Source organism: Ailuropoda melanoleuca, chromosome 13, assembly GCF_002007445.2.
Source record: "Ailuropoda melanoleuca isolate Jingjing chromosome 13, ASM200744v2, whole genome shotgun sequence".
Lineage (NCBI taxonomy): Eukaryota > Metazoa > Chordata > Mammalia > Carnivora > Ursidae > Ailuropoda > Ailuropoda melanoleuca.
The window spans coordinates 29,207,487-29,220,977 of NC_048230.1; positions in this window are offsets into that span (position 1 = coordinate 29,207,487).

The window sequence follows — 13,491 nt, forward strand, 5'->3', positions numbered from 1 at the left end:
CGACTCGTGCCCCCACCCCCCCGGGCACCAGTGCCAACGGCGGCTCCCCCGGCCCCGGACCTACCTGCACGGCTCAACCAAGCCTAGAAGTGGGGGCGGGGAATCTTCCGCCCTCCTCTGTCTCCCATTGGCCCTTCCGGGGCACATCGTGAGCGCTATTGGTTGATTGAGGATGTCCGTCAGAGCGCTGGGGCGGGACAGAGGGGGGAGAGGGATGCTGGTGCCTCGGCGTCTCAGTCTCTGTGTATCTCGCTGTCTCTGTCTCTGTCTCGGCTCTTGGAAACGAGAGACATTTGGACGAGAGGACGGGAAGGGGGCCTGAGGCGGGAGGAATAGAAATAGGAACCCCGGCAGAGCTTCCCACCAGTCTGCCACTCAAAGCCCCCTACCTAAGTGCCCTATAGATCCTCTTATCCATCACCCCCAACCCCGGCCCCTCACCCCTGTAGGTTCCTCATCCAGGAAGCGACGTGATGAAAACTCGAGGCCGGAAGGCCACAGGGGGAGATTTTATGTATGTACATAAAATATACACATACCAATACTTACATATAAAGTCAAGCACATATATGGTCATGAGGGCCTGGCGAGGAAAGGGCACTCATCTTACAGACAGGGAAGGACTTGAGATAAAGCCAAAAAATAAGAAGGAATCAAAAATCACTCTAAGAGCTAGCAACAGTGGTTTCCTCCTGGGAGGGGAACTGAGTGCCTAGGAGACCAGATGGGAGGAAGACTTGCGTTCTCCTGCACATCCTTTTGTATCTTTTGATTTTTGTACCATTCACAAAGATTCCAGTTTTTTTTTAATTAATTGATTTATACTTTCAGATAATTCCAAGGTCACAAAACCAGGGGGACAGACAAGAAGGTCATCCAGGCAAAGCGGGACAAAATGCAGATGTGGGGAGGAATCTTAGTTTTTAATATGTTCCTTCCAGATATCAGGGATAAAAGCAAGTGGAGGTGTCTCAGAGGCAGCTGGGGTTATGGAATTGGGCAGAGAGTAGGCAATCTGGACTAGGGGAGATTTCCAGTTCTCCACCTAATACGGTGGTCTATGAATGCTAAAGGATAAACTCCCCATAGAAGTGTAAAAACACACTCACAGTCACAATCAATGAAAAGAAACAGAAAGACGGTGGGTGAGGTAAGAAAAACAATACATGTTGAAAAGGCATGAAAATTAAGGGAGGAGGATACCTGGAAAAAATAGACTAATAAAACCATGAGAGCCTCATGGGCCTTGAGGTTCACTCCAGGAGCCCTCTTTAGGCTCATTCAAGAAGAAGGAAAGCCAGAAAATAACCATAAGGCAGAGTTCTTAACATTTTCAAACCATGGATCCTTTTGACATTCTGGTGAAGCATATGGACCCCTTCCCAGAATATTTTAAATGCATAAGAAACATACCTACAAAATCAAAGGAAACCAATTATATTAAAACACCATTTTCAAAATATTTTTAGAAGTGTGATATAGTAATATATGTGCTTTATATTAACATATTAATTAATAAGATCTAATGGCAGGCCTAATCACCATAATTTTGAGGCAGTAGATGAGCATAAATCATATTTCAAGATACTTGCAACAACTGTCATATGACAGGAAAATATCTGTGATTGCTATTAGTGACAGATCACAGTTAATGCTACATACTACTTGGTTTATTTTCTCCACTCGGAATTGAAGGTAATGCTAATTTTCATTAGACCTTAGCATAAATAAAGGCATATTACTTTTTCTGATCTAAGTTCATGAATTTCCCAACCTGAGGATCATAGGTTAAAAAACCATACCCTAGGGCGCCTGGGTGGCTCAGTAGGTTAAGTGGTTAAGCGTCAGCCTTCAGCTCAAGTCATGAACTCGGGATCATGGGATCCAGCCACATCAGGCTCCATGCTCCGCAAGGGTCTTCCTGAGGTCCTTCCCCACCCCCTCACCCTGCTTATGCATGCATTCTCTCTCTCTCAAGTAATTAAATAAATAAAATCTTTTTAAAAAATCTGTATCAGCTAAGAAAAAATATTTTTTCTGAATTGATTAATTTTGCTTAAACCAGCCCTAGAAAACATCGTCAATCCAGCTCCTTATTTCATGTATCTGCAAAATGGAGAAAAAGTAATACCTACCTCCTAGGGTTTTAAATTANGTCAATCCAGCTCCTTATTTCATATATCTGCAAAATGGAGAAAAAGTAATACCTACCTCCTAGGGTTTTAAATTAGTCAATGCATATAATGGATGTAAAATAGTACCTGACATAGGCTAAACAGTCAATTTTATTATTATTATTATTATTATATTTGGCATTTTTTTTTAGTCAATGCATATAATGGATGTAAAATAGTACCTGACATAGGCTAAACAGTCAATTTTATTATTATTATTATATTTGGCATTTTTTTTTTATTTTTTTTTTTTAAGATTTTATTTATTTACTTGACAGAGATAGGGACAGCCAGCGAGAGAGGGAACACAAGCAGGGGGAGTGGGAGAGGAAGAAGCAGGCTTCCCAGCGGAGGAGCCTGATGTGGGGCTCGATCCCAGATCGCCGGGATCACGCCCCGAGCTGAAGGCAGATGCCTAATGCCTGAGCCACCCAGGCGCCCCTATATTTGGCATCTTGTAATCCCAGTCATTCTATGAAAATTGGTGGTATGATTATTTGTATTAATGACATGTATAATAGCAAATGACAAGCAAAAAGGGGTTAACCCAAAACACTTGTTTTTCATGTAATGCTTCAAAATTAGAACACTCCCCTTCTGCTAGCTACATTTTCATTCCTCCAGTGGGGAAAGACATCAGTGCCTCTTTAAAAGGATTGTAAACTCAGAAAAATATTTTGGCTATTCATATTACAAAGGGCTATTTTCCATAATTCTGTACCAAAGACTTTCTACCAATCAATAAGACCAGCAATCCTCGTACACTGCTAGGGAGAATGTAAACTAGTCTGCCACTTTGGGAGACTGATATAATCTAAGACAATTTAAGATATGCATACTCTATTCCAGCAGTCCCACTACTAGATATAGATTATAAGGAAATGAAGAATTTTAAGGGGTAGAATTACTGTACAAGTCTATTCATAGCAGCATTACTCCTCAGTGCCGCAGACTAGAAACATCCCAAATGTCTACCAAGCATAAAATGGTTAAAACATGGTATATATGTACAATGAAATTTAATAAACTGTGGTTATGTTCAACAACACGAATAAATTCTTAGAAAGGTAATATTGAACACAAACCAAAAAAGCAAGATACAAAAGAATATGCATACAGTCTGATTCCATTTATACAAAGTTCAAAAGCAGGCACAACTAAACCATATTGCTGAGGGATGCATACGTAGGCGGTAAAGTTCTAAGGTAAAGGAAGTGAACACATTAAAAGCCAGGAGAGCCAGTAGGGGGCAGAGAGAGTTTTGTTTAATTGGGAGTGGGGGTTGTTCTCAGGGGCTGGCAATGCGCTACTTTTTTGATCAGCTAATGCGTACGCAAGTGTTTGCTCTATAACTATTGGTTAGAACGGACCAAAAAAGTTTTATATATTCTTCTGTGTGTCTGTTACATTTCACAACACAAATATTTTTTTTTAAATAACATCTCTTTAGAAAAATCAACAAAGGATATGACAGAAATTTCACAAAGAGGATAATAGTAATGGCTCTTAAACTAAAGATGTTCAACTTCTCTAAAAGACGTGCATTTAAAGCTCCGCTATTTTCATCTAACAGGTCATGAAGATATGCAACATTTGCTAACACTTTGCATTGGCAGTGGAGCAGGAAATAGCTGTTTCCATATATCACTGGGGAAAATATAGTTGTTAGAGTATCTACAGAGAGCAATTAGGCAATAGCCATCAAAATTATAAATGCAAATACCCTTTAATTCAGCAATCCTATCTCTAGACGTGTATTCATTTATTCCCCAAATAGTTATTGAGTACCTACCATGCAACAGGCACTGTTTTATGCTCTAGAACTTAATTTACTGATATATTCTCTGAAAAGTCTGGAAACATGGGGCTATTAATTTCACTCTTATCATGGAGTGGTTTATGAGGAAGAAGGCTTGAATCTCAACCGGAGAATATACTTATGATTAGATCAGAGCACCTTAAATAAAATGAAAAAAGTATAACAACTTGTTTTCCATACTTACAAATTTTTAGATAATCTGTATAAACACAGTTATTGGTTTGTTTGTTTTTAATTGTTTGTAACAACAAAAGACGAGGAAAATAAAAGTTAAGTGCCTATCACTCTAGGACTGATTAAATAAATTATGATTTGAACCCTGCTCTGTCACCAAGGCAGGCTTCATTGGCATGTCACCTGTGCAAGCACACAGGGCCCCACACTCAGAATGACCCCTCCAACACACACACACACACACACACACACACACACACACACACACACACACTGTACTGTTGCCATTTTGAAACTTAACAATTTTACTTTCGGACTTGGGTTCTGTATGTGAAGAATGATGGGGCATGAAGCAAATGCATGAGCAGAGGACATAGGCACAATTAGGTGTCACCATTCCTTGCCACCCCATTCATGAGTAGCATTGGTGATGCCCCGTGAACACAGAATTCTGGAGGGCCTGTGACACACAGGAGCTCGGCAAAACTCAAAGTGAGTGCAAGATAAGCCTGTTACATGGATGACTAAATAAGCCCTGAGAGGCCATGCTGTCCATTCAAACTAGAACTTGCTTCAAACCCAGAAAGAAGACATATTCTAAGAAACCCGGAAAACCAAGGACCTGTATCTTGTCTTTTCTTACTGGAGTTACTTCTCTGTATGAGCCCATCACTCATACTAAAAATGATGACCCAGAAGGAAAAGGCAGACAAGTCAACCCCAAGTTCCTTACCCTTTCAGTCCTTCCTTCCTCATCAGTAAGTGGAAAGTGGGGTGTTGGTAGAATGTGGGTGTATCAAAAAGAGAAATCAAAAGGTTTGAGTTACTTTGTCCAGAGACCCCACTGTCCCCACTTGTGTGCAAGTACAAGCTACAAAATACAAATTATATAATTTCGATGGTTCAACATAGGAGTTAAATGTCTTTAAAAATGGCATCATGCAATGTAAAGACAGATGGTAAAATTCAATACTAATGATTTAAATTTTTAATTGTTCTTTACTTAGATGACATCGCAAATGAAAAACACCAGAACAAGTCAAGTCAGAGACCATGAAAGAAAAGATAAGGCTTTATATATTTTAGTACCTTTAATGGCATCTCTTTCCTGCTTTTTGAATAAAGGGGTCCACATTTTCATTTTGCATTGGGTTCCTCAAATTAGGTAGATGGTCCTGTCCATTGCTTACTAATTTTGTGAACTTGGGGGTGCCTGAGTGACTCAGTCGGTTAAGCAGCTGTCTTGGGCTCAGGTCACGATCCCAGTCCCAGGGTCCTGGGGCCTCGGGCTCCCTGCTCAGTGGGGAGCCTGTTTGTCCCTCTCCCTCTGCCGCTCCCCCTGCTTGTGCTTTCTCATTCTCTCTCCCTCTTTCAAATAAATAAATAAAATCTTTAAAAAACAAAATTTTTTGTGACATTGGGCAAGTTATTTAACTTTTTTTAAAAAAGATTTTATTTATTTATTTGACAGAGAGAGAGTGCACAAGCAGGGGGAGCAGCAGAGGGAGAGGGAGAAGCAGGCTCCCCATTAAGCAGGGAGACCGCCTCGGGGCTCAATCCCAGGACCCTGGGATCATGACCTGAGCCAAAGACAGACAGACACTTAACCAGCTGAACCACCCAGGCACCCCTGGGCAAGTTATTTAAACACTGGGTGCCTGGGTTTGCCTCTCTGCAAAATGGGATTTAATAATCATATCTATCTTATAGTAGTAAGAGGATTAAATATGTTAATTAAAGATGATTAGAATAGTGTTTAGCTACAACCTAAGTATTAAATGTTATGATTATTACTGTGTTTCTACTAGCAAATATACAATGGAATAGTATCCAGCCATTAAAAAAAAAAAAAAGGAAGTCCTACCTACATGTCCTGCTAGAGAGTTATCTCTGAAATATATTAACTGAGAAAACAAAAAAAGCATCGAGCAATGTTTATGACATGATTCCATTTGTGGAAGGAAGGAGAGGAAAAAATGTCTCTACGTATGTACTTGTATACTCTTGAAATATGTTCCTGGAAGGATACACAAATAACACTGGCTGCTTCCAAGGAGAGGAAAGCAAGCCACTGGAAAATAAGGTAAGGCAAGGATTTTTCTCCCTTTAAGCTTTTGAACCACGTCAAAGTGTCATTTATTCAAAAAAATAAATTAAGTTAAACATTCTAAATGTCTTCTGTATTTTATTTTGCACAATGTATTGCCAGGCACAGGAGTACAATGAAATAAATAATTGTTGGCCAAAATATCTCTTAAAAATTGTAAAGGGATACACATAGGTATCTAATGTGACATTCCAAAGTCAGAACAGGAGTTTAAATTCTAAACTACAGTATTAAAGTAAACTTGGTCTTTCTATCCTTTTATTGTTTCCATACACAGAAAGCTATATGGTACTTTACAGAGCAACTAAGAGAAAATCTTTATGACCAGGCAGAGCAGGCAAGGTTAAGGAGTTTGTGCTAGCCCAAGATTGGTTTGTTTGGCACTGGATTGGGGTGCCTAACCCCGCTAGGTTCTGTGCTGGAGAGGCTGCAGTGAGCGGGAAAACCAAATGCCATCCTTACCGAGTAATTACACTCCTCTGTGTTGAGAATCAGGGTAACGGAGGTTCCGGCGACCATGGGTGCATATCTTAGGGGGGCAAGCAAATTCTGTCCCCCAGTTTTATTACTCCTCCAATTGCCTCTAGATCTTATGACATAATAATAACGGCTCATGTTTTCTAGTCAAAGATGACACACCTGAACCATATTCAAAAAGACCTGTTCCTTAAGTTTGGTGGATCCAGTCGCCTGCGTCTGTAGGCATCACTGTGATCAGTCAGTCTGTGAACATCAGGAGTGGGGGGTGTGATTCGGGGGCCATGTAATTCACTAACAATAAGTTCCAAAGCAGTGGTTTTACCATGTAGGATCTAGGCTTTTTTCTTTCTTTTTTTAAAAGTAATCTCTACACCCAACTTGGGGCTCAAACCTTCAACCCTGAGATCAAGAGTCGCAGGCTCCACCAACTGAGCCCGCCAGGCACCCCTGAGGCAAATATTTAATGACTGTGTGCCTAGGTTTTCTCAATACTAATACCTACCTCCTAGGGTTGTCGTGAAGATTAACACAGGTCAAGTCTTGCACATAGTAGATGGTCAGTGCGGTCTGGCTGACGCTGGTGTCATTCAAGTCTCAGGACTCGGGCCCTCTGAATTAAAATATAAGAGATAAGATCCTGAGTTGTACACACTGGCCCCCATGTCCATTAATTTGTATTGATTTTCCTTTACAATATCACCTGTTTGTCATTTCCTTTTATTCCCCCTGTCATCAGCCTAGAGAAGAGATCATTTGGCAATGATATTCAGTAGGGCCGGAGTAAAATGCAGGTAGATATAGTATACATTGACTCTATTTATTCCCAAGTAATAGCACTGGGTTCTCCTTCATGAATCCTAGTAGCTGACTGCTGCCGGCTTTTAGCAATTAGGTTTCTGTCCATCTCAACCTCAATAGTCCTTACGAATATCATTATTGAGCCCCTGCTATGTGCCAGGCCCTGCCAAGACCCTGACATGCAATGAGAAGATGGTGCCCCTGCCTTCAAAGCTTACACAGAGATGGGGAAGACAGGAAGAGGTGAAGTCACTAGAATGGGATAAGAGCTGAGATAAAGGGAACAGTGAGGGTGAGGTGGGAGAGGGGAAGCACAGGGGAGCTAGCATGTGCAAAGCCCAGAAGATGAGAGACAGCAACAGCTTTCCAGAAATTGATAGCTCAGTGGGGTGGAAGCATGGCGTTCAAGAAAGGAAACCAGAAGACATTAAGTTGGATTAGTGGTTCTCAAACTTGAATGTGCATAAAAGCAGCAAATAAACAAATCAAAAAATGGGCAGAAGATATGAACAGACACTTTTCCAATGAAGACATACAAATGGCTAACAGACACATGAAAAAATGTTCAAGATCATTAGCCATCAGGGAAATTCAAATCAAAACCACACTGAGATACCACCTTACGCCAGTTAGAATGGCAAAAATAGACAAGGCAAGAAACAACAATTGTTGGAGAGGATGTGGAGAAAGGGGATCCCTCCTACATTGTTGGTGGGAATGCAAGTTGGTACAGCCACTCTGGAAAACAGTGTGGAGGTCCCTTAAAAAGTTAAAAATTGAACTACCCTATGACCCAGCCATTGCACTACTGGGTGTTTACCCCAAAGATACAGACGTAGTAAAGAGAAGGGCCATATGCACCCCAATGTTCATAGCTGCATTGTCCACAATAGCCAAATCATGGAAGGAGCCGAGATGCCCTTCAACAGATGACTGGATTAAGAAGCTGTGGTCCATATATACAATGGAATATTACTCAGCTATCAGAAAGAACGAATTCTCAACATTTGCTGCAACATGGACGGCACTGGAGGAGATAATGCTAAGTGAAATAAGTCAAGCAGAGAAAGACAATTATCATATGATTTCTCTCATCTATGGAACATAAGAACTAGGATGATCGGTAGGGGAAGAAAGGGATAAAGAAAGGGGGGGTAATCAGAAGGGGGAATGAAACATGAGAGACTATGGACTATGAGAAACAAACTGGGGGCCTCAGAGGGGAGGGGGGTGGGGGAATGGGATAGACTGGTGATGGGTGGTAAGGAGGGCACGTATTGCATGGTGCACTGGGTGTTATACGCAACTAATGGAGCATCGAACTTTACATCGGAATCCGGGGATGTACTGTATGGTGACTAACATAATATAATAAAAAATCATTAAAAAAAAAAAAGCAGCCTCCTGGGCTTCATCCCTAGACATTCTGATTTAGTAGGCTGGAGAGAGGGTACCAGCAAGTGCTGCTGGTCTGAGGGCGGTCCTCTGCGAAGCACTGATCCAGAGAAGGGTAGGGTCAACTTGCAGAGAGCTTGAGTATTATGCACAGAGGGAGGTATGCACTTCCCCCTTAGCAGGGGAGGGCGGAGCGCCTCTGAGGAGTTTAAGCCTTTGAGAGACATGGTCACAGTTACCTTTTAGGAAAATCACTCTGCATGCAACATGAAAAACTTGAGAGAACGCAAGACTGGAGCCAGGGAGAACTGCTGGGGGCCACTGCAGAAAACTCAGTGGAGAAATCACAAGGATCTGAAATAAGACACCGTCAGTTACCCCTTAACCTGGGCGGCAGCAGCTAATACATTTGCCCTTAAATGGTTTGATGAATGTCCCCCGGTTAGCTGCCTCCACTTTGGGAGAGTTCCGAGTTAGGAGAAATAAAGGTGAGCCCTTTGAGCCAGTCCTTCAGGGAGTCACCAGACAGGTGAAAACCGGCAGCCATGGGTCTTTGAGAGGAAGGTCCATTCTGCTCCCTCTGGCACTACGAACCTGAACCAGGAATGCACGCTGTGCCACTGAGCCACGGCAGCAGAAGACGGGGCCAAAGTTAAAATAGCATGAAATTCTCTTACCAAGATCCAGATGTTTCCTTCCCTTCCCTTTCCATCCTTTCCTCTTCCCCTTCCCTCTTCCCTTCTCTCTTCTTTCTTTCTTTCTTTCTTTCTTTCTTTTTCTTTCTTTCTTTCTTTCTTTCTTTTTCTTTCTTTCTTTCTTTCTCTCTCTCTCTCTCTCTTTCTTTCTTTCTTTCAGATTTGTTTATTTATTTGGAGAATGAGAGAGCATGGGTGCATGCATGAGTTGGGGGAGGGGCAGAGAAAGAGGGAGAAAGAACCTCTAAGCAGACTCCCCGGTGAACACGGANCCGGTGAACCCGGAACCCGTCCCCCCGCCCCCCCCCCCGGGGGCTCCATACCACCACCCTGAGGTCCTGACCTGAGCAGAAATCTAGAGTCCAAAGCTCAACCAACTGGGCCATCCAGGTGCCCCCAGATGTTTTTTGGTTGTTTTGTTTTGGTTTTTTTTGGATTGAGTCACTGGCCCAGTTGCTGTAAACTTCCGATTCGTCTTCAGTTCCAATAAAGTTGATTCTGACCATTTTTGCTAGTTTATTCACTGCTTTGGTGGAGGGATGGACTTTTGGGGTTTACTACTCTGCCAATTGTACTAGTGTCTTCGATGATGTTTTGTAGTTTCCGGTGTACAAGTCTAGCACCTCTTTGGCTAGATTTATTCCTAGCATTCACTGCTGCTGTTTACTGCTATTTTAAGTGGACTTGTTTTCTGCATTTCATTTCCAGATTTTTTCGTTGTTCATTACCAGTGTGTAGAAATACAATTGATTTTTGTATATTGATCTGATATCCTACAACCTTGCTAAACTCATTTGTTAGTTCCAACAGTTTCAGGGTTTTTTGTTTGTTTGTTTGTTTTTTTTTTTTTTTTTTTTTTTTTTGGAGCGGGGCAGGAACAGGGGAGAGGAGCAGAGGGAGAAAGAGAGGGAAAAGCAGACTCCCTGCTGATCTCGGAGCCCAGCTCCAGGTTCAATCCCAGGACCCTGAGATCATGACCTGAGCTGAAATCAAGTCATATGCTTCACCGACTGAGCCTCTCAGGTGCCCTAGTTTCGGGACTTTTCAATATACAAGATCACGTTGCCTGCAAATGAAAATAATTTGACTTCATTCTTTCTACTTTGGGTATCTTTCCTTCTCTCTCCTGCTGATTGCCCTGACCAGAAGCTGCAGTACAATGTTGACTGAAGTAAGAGTGGGCAAGAGTGGGCAGCTCTGTGTTGTTCCTGGTCTTAGGACAATAATTTTAAGTCTTTCACCATTAAGTATGCTGTCAGCTGTGGGGTTTTCATAGATACCCTTTACTGAATTGAGGAAATTTCTTTCTAGTCCAAATTTGTTGAGTGTATGTGCTTTTATTTTGTGTATTTAAAACGTTGTTTGAGGAAGGAATTCAAAGGTCTTACTGAGCGTTGCCTCACTGAAGGTCACTTTCCCTTCTTGGGACAGCCTGCATCCAGGGGCTGCTCAACATGGCAGGGGTGGAGGGGTGGAGCTGGAGGGGTATGAAGGCTTGTCTCCTTGCCCCAACTCAGCACAATTCTAAAGAGCCACCTAGTATGACAGTTATAAATGTTTTTAAAGTATACCTTATTCCTCCCCCTAAAAGTGAACTTGTTTTGAGTTTTTCCACCTCATTTTGTCAAAGTGTAAATACCGTTTTCTTCAAAGATATCATAAGCTTAATTATGTAAAACTTGTTTTTGAATTTCTTTCTTTCTTTCTTTCTTTATTTATGTTGTTTTTATTATGTTCAGTCAGCCACTCTGTAGTACACCATTAGGTTTTGATGTAGTGTCCCGTGATTCCTTAGTTGCGTAGAACACCCAGGGCTCATCACATCACGTGCCCTCTGAATATGTTTTTAAGAAAAGTTTCTAGGGGCGCCTGGGTAGCGCAGTGNGGTTTTGATGTAGTGTCCCGTGATTCCTTAGTTGCGTAGAACACCCAGGGCTCATCACATCACGTGCCCTCTGAATATGTTTTTAAGAAAAGTTTCTAAAAGGTGGAAAATATGTTTTTACTTGGAATTGAGTAAATAAGATGTTTGTGTTTGTCAGAAAGCTTGTGGACTTGTACTCAAGGATTTATGCGAAGACGCCTGGCTGCTGAAGCTCTACAGCTCCCCCTAGTGAATGCTTGGTATAAATTCCTGACCTCCAGGGAGTCTGTATTGGGCAGAGCAGTCTCCCATTACCTCTCATGGAAAGAGACCAAATCAGTTTCTGCAGACTGCAACATCCAGATAAGACTGTTAGGTGGCTTCAACCTTCTTGTGCAGATTGGAGGAAGAAAATTCTGCTCACAGTCTTCCATATTGGTTGGGAGTCTGCAGCAGCTGAGGTAGAGGGTAGAGAAGGACTGGCTCTTCAGGTAAGATTTCATGTCTCTTTCACCCACGTGCCTCTCTATTCTCTTGCTCCCTACTTAACTCCTTAACGAAAAAGAATGGAAATATTGCATTAAACTAGCGNCAGATTGGAGGAAGAAAATTCTGCTCACAGTCTTCCATATTGGTTGGGAGTCTGCAGCAGCTGAGGTAGAGGGTAGAGAAGGACTGGCTCTTCAGGTAAGATTTCATGTCTCTTTCACCCACGTGCCTCTCTATTCTCTTGCTCCCTACTTAACTCCTTAAGGAAAAAGAATGGAAATATTGCATTAAACAAGCATGAGGTCTTCAGTAACTTCTCTCATATTGCCTACCCTTTGACATCCTGAATCTAAGGGTCTTGGATTTAACCTTGAGTTAATGCTCCTAAAATATCCAGCTTTGGAACTGCTCAGAGTCAGCTGAGGCTCAACCTATCCCTCTGTTCAATCCTGCTTGCTGTGCTTCTCTTCCACCGATGTTGATCCCAAGAACGTTCCCTAATAAAAAAGCTTCACCAAAATAAGGGTATAAACGAAGGATGGGGAAGGTATTGGATTCAGGAAACAAGAGAGCCATCATAAAGGAAGAGCAAAGGGAATCTCTAGGAGGATATTGTAGGGAGATCTCATTGACGTACAGAATGCAACCAGTCCAGACAGAAGCAGCTCTGAAAGCTACAGAAGATACTTCAAGATGAAATTGATGGAATAACTGATATAGTCAACCATTTTGAGAGGAGATTTGGACAAATGGTAGAGTTTGGAGTTGGATTAATGATACATATTTAAAAATTTAAAACGAGAAATGAGGCAAACACTTCCAGGGAAAGCAAAATTGTATAGGGAAGGAACTCATAGGTTATCATATGGCTTAGTTGTGAACAGGGTTTAAAAAGTTATGAAGTTCTAAACTTGGACTATTATTCTAACCAAAATTATAACTATATTTAAGGGAGAATGGGAAGTTTATGTGAGCAGGGGGAAGCAAAGGAGGAAACATAAACCTTCATTTTCCTCCGTAGGCAGTCCGTAGATAACTCCTAACACTGAAAAATCAGATGTTGTAATTGGGGAATCGAGATAAATATTAAGAGAAACTGGCAAAAGAGATGAAAGTGATTCCTTTTGAGGAACAGACTGCTCTTTTTTGAAATTTTGAATTTTTTTCACTATTTAAGCTATACAAATGTATATCTTTGATAAGAATAAAAAAGCAGGGGCGCCTGGATGGCTCTGTCAGGTAAGCTTCTGTCTTCAGCTCAGGTCATGATCCCAGGGTCCTGGGATCAGATCGAGTCTTGCATCAGGCTCCCCCCACACCTCTGCTTGTACTCTCTCTCTTGCTCACTTTCTCTCAAATAAATAAATGAAATCTTAAAAAAAAAAAGTTGCAAAAATACAAATAGTACAGGGGTGCCTGGCTGGCTTAGTTCATAGAGCGTGTGATTCTTTTTTTTTTTTAATAAAGATTTTATTTATTTATTTGACAGAGAGAGT